The sequence below is a fragment of the Crocodylus porosus genome, unplaced genomic scaffold, assembly GCF_001723895.1.
Source record: "Crocodylus porosus isolate Cpor-Errol unplaced genomic scaffold, CroPor_comp1, whole genome shotgun sequence".
NCBI lineage: Eukaryota > Metazoa > Chordata > Crocodylia > Crocodylidae > Crocodylus > Crocodylus porosus.
The window spans coordinates 3,956,184-3,963,655 of NW_017728944.1; the positions used below are offsets into that span (position 1 = coordinate 3,956,184).

A 7,472-nucleotide genomic window follows, 5' to 3' on the forward strand; every position below is an offset into this window, starting at 1 on the left:
GCTGTTTAACATGCCACGAGCTTTTTTGCTTTCCTTTATCTTAATGGCCAAACCCACTTAGCCAAATGTGCAGTAAAATGGGTTTTTCATGACATTTTATAGAAACCTTCCAAGCCAATGAATAGTTACAGGCTTAGAATGCGCAAAGACAGTTTAATTGGGCATTTCGTACTTTTATAGCCTACCTCAACAAACATTAACAAAGGACATGGAAATGGACCTGAAAACCTCTCCAAATCCATTATCAGACAATGAACTTACCAATTTGAGCATTGTGCCTTCATCACCAATGGCCTTTCCCCTGCAGAGGAATATCAGGGCCCTTGTCAAATGCAGCTAGGACCCGCCATGCACAGACCCCACTTTGAGAGACCGCTACAAGGCAGAGACTACTGCCCCACAGAGCTGAGAGAAGAGACAGCTGCTGTTCCCTGCACCCTACACTTCCATAGAAGATCTCATGTTTCACCTCCCATGGGAGCAGACAGACATCCTCCACCCAAGCTGAAGGGTGGCAACAATGAATACAACATAAGCTTAGAGTGAGGCCAGATAATGACTCCGTGTGGACAGACTGACTAAGCATGGGCATTTCTCCACCCTACGATCTCAAGAATTAGATGGCATAAGTAGGTGAACAAAGCTTGAGGTCTGAACACAGGCACTACTGAGAAATACGCAATTTGGTTATCTTAAACCTGACTGTGTTGCAACATTTGAGGTCTCCAGGTTAGCATTTTGACAGGGAGGTGGACCAGGTAGCTGCTGCCTCGGGACAGATGGACTCTGAACATCAGTTTCAGAAGAGTATGCTGGGCTTTCATTCACGAGTCCAGAGAGGGAAAGTTGCAGAAAAGCAGCATGGCAAAAATCAGACCCACTATGAGAAGCAAGTCAGAGATGGGGCAGTGGCAGGTAGCAGTCTCTTCTACAACCTGCCTCCTGTAGTGCAGAAATTATTTGCATACCATACAAGTTCTCCCCCCCCCCCAAAAATTAGCCATCCTAAACTGGGGTGTGTCTTAAGCAAGGAAGCCAATTGCCACACTGGAATGGAAGCATGGGGACACTGGAACGACTGCCAGGGGCCGTACTCTCATCCATGTTGTGTGCAGGAAGAATGGAGATTGCACCTCGGCACCACTCATCCTCCCCTTCCTGTTCAGCCAAAAGCTAAAAGGCTTAACCTCATCACAGCTGCTGCCAAACTGGCAGCTAGAAGGTGAGGGTAAGTGATACTGAGGGGTAGACTATCCTGCTCCATGTCAAGGGCAGAGAAGGTGCAGTCAAACCCTGTTTCAATTCTTCATCCGCTCCTGATCTCTTCTGCAAAGCTGATCCTGCCAGAGATGAGCTGCCTGGCCCCTCTTTCTGAACTTGGTGGGCAGTTAGAAATGCTTGCTGCATCCTGCCAGCCACAGAGACCAAGGACCTGTCAGGATACGAAGTGAACCCCTCTTTTCAAAATTCAGCTAAGACTCTGGGAGAAAAAAAAAAATTTCTCCTCATGTTACCTTTACCAAGCAAGGTACAGGTCTTAACTGGGGGCACAACAGAAAGAGAATATGATATCATTGTAGATGCACTGTAAAGACTTGGCAGTTGGTTTGGCCAACCTAAACCTAGATTTTGTTTTAAGAAAGGGGTGTACATAGCTCTTGTCTATGCACACATGGACCAGGTAAGTCCAGATACACACTAGCAGACTAGTCAGACGTCCACTGAAGTCTGACCCCCAACTGATGGAGCAGTGCCAACAGCAGCCCTTGCATACACAGGAACCTAAGACTAGTAGAGGGCCATCATCTCCCCATCACCTTGCTATCCTACGCTACCACATTCACACAATCCCTTTCATAATCTTGCCTTGCAAGCGGTCAGGTATTTGTGCCTCCCCACCCTCTCCCAGCAGCTGTCCTAGTGAGAGACTCCCCCAAACCCTCCCTGATCACATAGGATCTCACTTCTTATTCCCAGCCTGAATTTATTCATGGCCATTTCATTCCCATCTGTTCTTGTGTTAACTAGCTCCACTCCCACCCTTATGTTTTCCCTCTAACAGATACGTGTGAGACCAAGCTTCTACTGGTATTGCTTGCACTGGGAAACTTCACCGTGCCTAGAGTGGCTGCATCCACATTAGGAAAGTTTGCCAGTGAGTTATATACTGGTATTCTTGTACCGGTAAAGTGCCTTTAGTGGAGAGACAGTCTAGGTAATCATAGTATCATAGTGCTTAGGGGCAGAAGGGACCTAAACAGATCAGGTCCAACCACCTGCCCCAGGCAGCAATGAGTGCCAGTGTCATATCACACCAGCCAAATATCTTCCTCCTCTTGAAGACCCCCAAGCTAGGAGAGAGTTCCTCCAAGGTTTGAGAGTAACTTTCAAACTTGAATGCAGTGGAAGTACAAGGTCCATTAGGAAGGGAAGAATTTCAAGGAAAGATGGGATTGACTGGCAGAGATTAACTGAAAAGCAGCAGCATCCAACTCCTTGTGACAAGCAGTGTACACTGCACTAAGCTCGTCCAGGGGCCCATATCCACGAGCTGTAGGCAAGAACTTTTTATGGTTTGAACAGGGCAAGGAGACCCAAGCAACAGATATGACTTCTTACAAGCCCCCTGGGTTGTAAATGGAAAAGCTTTGCCCATTATACTGACAGCCAACTGCTTCCTGGGACACAGGCTGCAGTGGCCTCAAATTGTTTGCCACAGGAACCCTAGTGACTGTGGCTACTACAGGCAACACTGGAACTGCAGTCTGCAAACAAGCACCTGGCTGTGGGAGTTTACACAGGACCACAGTGAAAAGACAGACAGGAACCACAATCATCCTCTACCATTTTCTTTTTCCTGCTTTCATAGGCCCTCTGCCCTTCTTTGGTCAAAAGAGATATGGGACGATGAGATTAATCCTGTTCTTCCAATCCAAGAACTAGTGCAACCGAGGGGTAAAGTACTGCCCAATAGCCACACTGGCTCTAGGCAGTTATTCTATGGTGCTCCAAAGGAAGCTAAGCTTCAACCTCCCCAGTTCACAGATGGGAAAACTGAGGCACAATGACACAGTAACTTGCGCAGTATATGTGGGGCATACCCAGTTGGGCCTTCCACTTCACTTCTGCAACTGTCTCCCTTTGACTTCCCTCATCCAGCATCATAATCCCAGGACTGACAAATTTCACCACTCTGCTTGGAAGGCCCTTTGACATACCAACACCTGACCCACGAGGTATGAATCCTCCTTAACGTCATCCCTGTTGTATTTTTAGTGACCCGATAGAAAACAGGGGGGTGGGGAAGAAAGCAAGTGGGCAGTTTGTTTCCCTCCTGGCAGGGTTCAGGATGACTCATTTCAGAAGGTTCCCAAGGCCAGCCCTTGCTTTTGAACACACCTATAAACCTTGCCTTTCAAAGCCTCACAATCCTCCTGTCTGTTGCAGTGATGGAATATGCTGATCAGCTGGGGTGTATTCCCAGCAAGCAGAACTCAGCCCTGCCTCAGAATAGCTGTTTGCATTCAGATGGTCCAGGGCAGGGTAAGACCCCAAAAATAAACAGTTTTTTCAGCATATCTAATCTCCATAATGAAAATACTTGTCCAGAGGTGGAGCAGGGCAGGGGGAAGGCATCTTTACATACAGACACTCAGCAGAACACTGACAATGGTAGATTTCCTAGAGAGCTGGATGGTATTGTGCAAGGACACTTTTGTTAATTTCTACTCGAGAAAACAGTCAGCTTTAGAGGTCTCATCTTTTATAACACACCTGTACTTTCTGCAAATGAAGTCCAGTGTCAGCCAGGCTTCACTAACAACATCCACTTGTAAGTGACTGACAATGGCAACCCTGACTTGAGAATCCCAAGTACCTTACAGCATTGTCCCCCCAGCTCAAGATGCCCACTGCCCACCACTTCCAAAAGCCCAGATGCTACAGCTGTTGAGGGCATTAGAATGGATCTCAGCCCAGAAAGGAAAGTCTGAAGAGTGCTACATATCAACCCACTTCACATCAGAACAACTACCTTAGGCCTTTGAAACCTATTCCTGAGGTCTCCATTCGGATATTTTGTACAGTACCATGCACATTGCCTACAGTCTTCTGCATAGCTGTTATTCTTCAGCGTAACTTAAAATATACCCTCCCTACTGAGAGCAGCCAGGGCGTTGATGCACACAAAAAAAATTTACTAGGAGCACTGGCAGAGAGCATCTTTTCAAGCTCCTCATACAAGAGGTTTTTTTTCCCAGGCAACTCCCAGCAACACTCCTGCATTATCCTTTCATCTGTGCTATAAAGCTGATTAATTAAGCTAATCATTTAGCTAATGCAATTAGAGCACCCTCTCCTCTCCCAGCGTCAAGGCGAAGACAGCAAGGGAGTACTCTCCCCCCCCCCCCCCGCAAACGCCCTGCAGCGTAGCAGACAGCACACTTCTAATTTTACCGCACGAATTCCTTCTACAGACTCCATTCCTCAGCTTTTTAACCTGAACTCAGAAAACACAGAGGTTGGAGCATACTTCATATCTTCCTTACACACTCCACTGACTTCCACACTAGCAGCACTAACTCCCTCTTGTTTTAAGGCAGTTTGTGGTACTCTGACAGACACCAAAAGCCAATGTGTTCTCATTTTCTCTCTCACATGCTTCTCCAACATCCTGTGGAGTACAACAAATAGGACAAAGCTCATAGAGGAGCAAAAAACTTGGCTCCGAGGAGTCTGACAGACGCTGGGCAATGCCCTCCCTTTCTCCCTGGAAGCAGCACAGAGAACAAGGAGACACAAACTGCCAAAACCCCAGAAGCAACACGGAGTTGCTGACTGTGTGGCAAACAATCCTGACACACCCTTGCACAACTCTAGTCTCTATGCCCAACAGGCTGCAAGACCAGACACCTCAGTACTCTGCAAGTTTCCAGCAGTTCCTTCCCAACACCTCCAAGCACTTCTGAAACCTCAAAAGTTAAGCCTGACAAGACTACGCAGTAGCACTTCAGGATTCTCATTGCACAGATCAGGGTAGTGTTGATAGATAGGCCCAAAGTGACTCCGGCAAGGTCAAACTGGGAGTTTCACAACGAATCCATGCACAAAGCCTGCATCTCCAGAGTTCCCAGGCCTTTGTTTTCACCATCCTTCATCCTCTGTCAAGCCAGCAGGATGGGTGCCATAATAGCAGTCAATGATATAACCCAAGATTAGGGCTGCTGAAAGGAAGGGAAAGAGAATTCTAATGGAGGGAAACTGAAACAGCAAATGCTCCTGAACACGCACATAATCACTGTACTTATTGGTATGTATTGCAAAAAGCCACGCAATCACATACCACTTTTTCCAAGTGAACCCAGAAAGCACCATGCTGCGATTGTTTTATAATGACCCAATACCATACAGCGGCATCAGAAACCAGACAGACATTCTCCAATACCTAGATTATAAGCAGCTGCACTGCAATCTCCTCCCGAAAGCTGCTCGCATGTTGATCCTCTGCCCTGTCAATTATACAGAGGAATGGTTTTAAGTGCATGGTGCTCATGCCTTGGAAAGAAATTGCCATCTTATGTCAGCATATGGAGAGCTATGTCTGAACACTATTAGACTCTTCCTCCCAAAACAGTCAGTGAAACAGCAATTGTACTGTCACGGAAAGGCCAGCCAAGTAAGCAATCTGCAAACTTGCTCCTCAAAGAATCTGCAGCCGGAAAAGAGCAACAAAACAGGAAAGCCTCATTATGCGCTTTACAAAAAAGGACCGTTTGAAGGACCAGCTGAAGTGAATTTGCAGAAGATCTTGCTCAGTGATTTCTGTCATTTGCACCGATCAAGGCTAAATCAAGCCACCTCACTTGTTCCCACAATTTCCCAAATTAGCAAACAGCAAATGAAAAAAGCTGAGAAACCAAGCTGCCAGAGCCAAGAAAAACACAGTTTACACCTCTCGTCTTTAATAAGCAGCTGAGTCCTTCTGCTGGCTGTACTGCACTGGGTCGCGGGGCCGACGTGCTACTCAAGACAGATAAAAGCCTTCCAATTCTCGAGATCCCATCAGGATCCAATTTCTCCTTGCAACACAACTTCTGGCAGGAGGTTCAGCTGTAACCTCGCACATGCCACGTTCAAAGGGGGGAGGGAGCAGAAATCAAGGCCATTTGCAAATCCCACTGTATCAAGGGGTCGGATGCCAGAGTTGTATTAATATCATGCCTACAAGTCTGCTCGCAGCCCTTAACTGCTGCGACCACTAACACAGCACCACGCACTGCACACACACGTACAGCGAGATACCAGGTCAGCGTATGCCGGACGGGCTCCTTCCCCAGGCGGCGGGCGGCACGAGTCCACGGGATCGCCCCTCCTCGACGGCTGGCAGCGGACGGTCCCCTGCAAGCAGGTGCGCACCTGTTAGCCGGCCGCCGGCCAAGGGGCGACGGAAAGGGGCCGGGCGGGAGGGCAAGGCGCCTGCCCCGGGCCCTCCGGGAGCACAGCTCGGGGCCGGCCCCTTGCCCGCGGCGGGATGCCCCCGGGGGAGCCGAGCTCAGAGCCCCTCAGCCAGGGCTGGGCAGAGGCGCGCTCCCCGCGCCAGGGGACGAGGTGCGAGGGGGGCGCCGCCGGCCCTGCACCGGGACCCAGGGGCGGGCGGGGTAGGGGTGAGGCTCAGCCCGGGGACGGAGCGGCAGCCCAGCTCCAGGGAGGGGAGGGGAGATGCGGCCGCGGCCACGCTCACCTGCGCGCTGCGCTCTGCCCTGCCCGGCCACTGCCCGCGGCCGCCGCCTCCGCGAACAAAAGGGAGCCGAGCCCTGAGCCCGCAGCCCGGCCCCGCCCTCCCGGCCCGTCCCCATGGACACTCGCCCCGCCCACTCGCCGCCGCCCGCTCATTGGCGCGGCCCGTGCTCCGTCATGCCCGCAAGGGTGGGGTTCAGTCCCCACCCGGTCTGTGTTGACCGCCGGCCCATTGGCCGAGGCGCGTTCTGTTGGGGAGCAGGGGCGGGGCAGGCGGGGCGGTGATTGGCTGGGAGTGCTCGGAACGGGAGTGAGCCAGGTGGGCTGGGGAGGGCGTGACGCGGGGGAACCCCACGTGGGTGACGTCATGCAGGTGAGGGCGGGGCTGAAGGGGGCTGGGGCGGATCAGGACCGGGGGGAGGGAAGAAGGGGGCACAGGCAGCTCCCCGGAGAGAGCATCCCCCTCCCCCCTTCCCCGCGTCCCGGGTTCTCCAGATCCAGGAGCCTCCTTCCGCGGCCCCGCTCCCTGCCACAGCCACAGCGCCGGTCCCACCGCACCGCACCGCACTCTGTTCCCCCACCTACTAATGAGCACGGTGGGCTCCTGCCCATGGCAAGGGGAGACCGACTGTAGGAACAGGTGGGCGTTAGGGCTTGGAGAGGGATCTGACACCACGGGCAGCTCCTTGCTCCCGCGGGCACCCTCAGCCGCGTCTGTCCGTGCCTGGGGTGATGGG

At 51.4% G+C, this 7,472-nt stretch overlaps 1 protein-coding gene across 1 annotated transcript in view; it reads right to left on the reverse strand.

The window, feature by feature from the left end:
- The window catches only part of JUP (junction plakoglobin), a 50,286-nt gene extending 43,881 nt beyond the window's left edge, over positions 1 to 6,405 (reverse strand). The window contains exon 1 of the mRNA XM_019550393.1: positions 6,301 to 6,405. The gene's annotated coding sequence lies outside the window, so the exon portion shown is untranslated. The remainder of the gene's footprint in view (positions 1 to 6,300) is intronic.
- Positions 6,406 to 7,472: the final 1,067 nt, after the last annotated feature.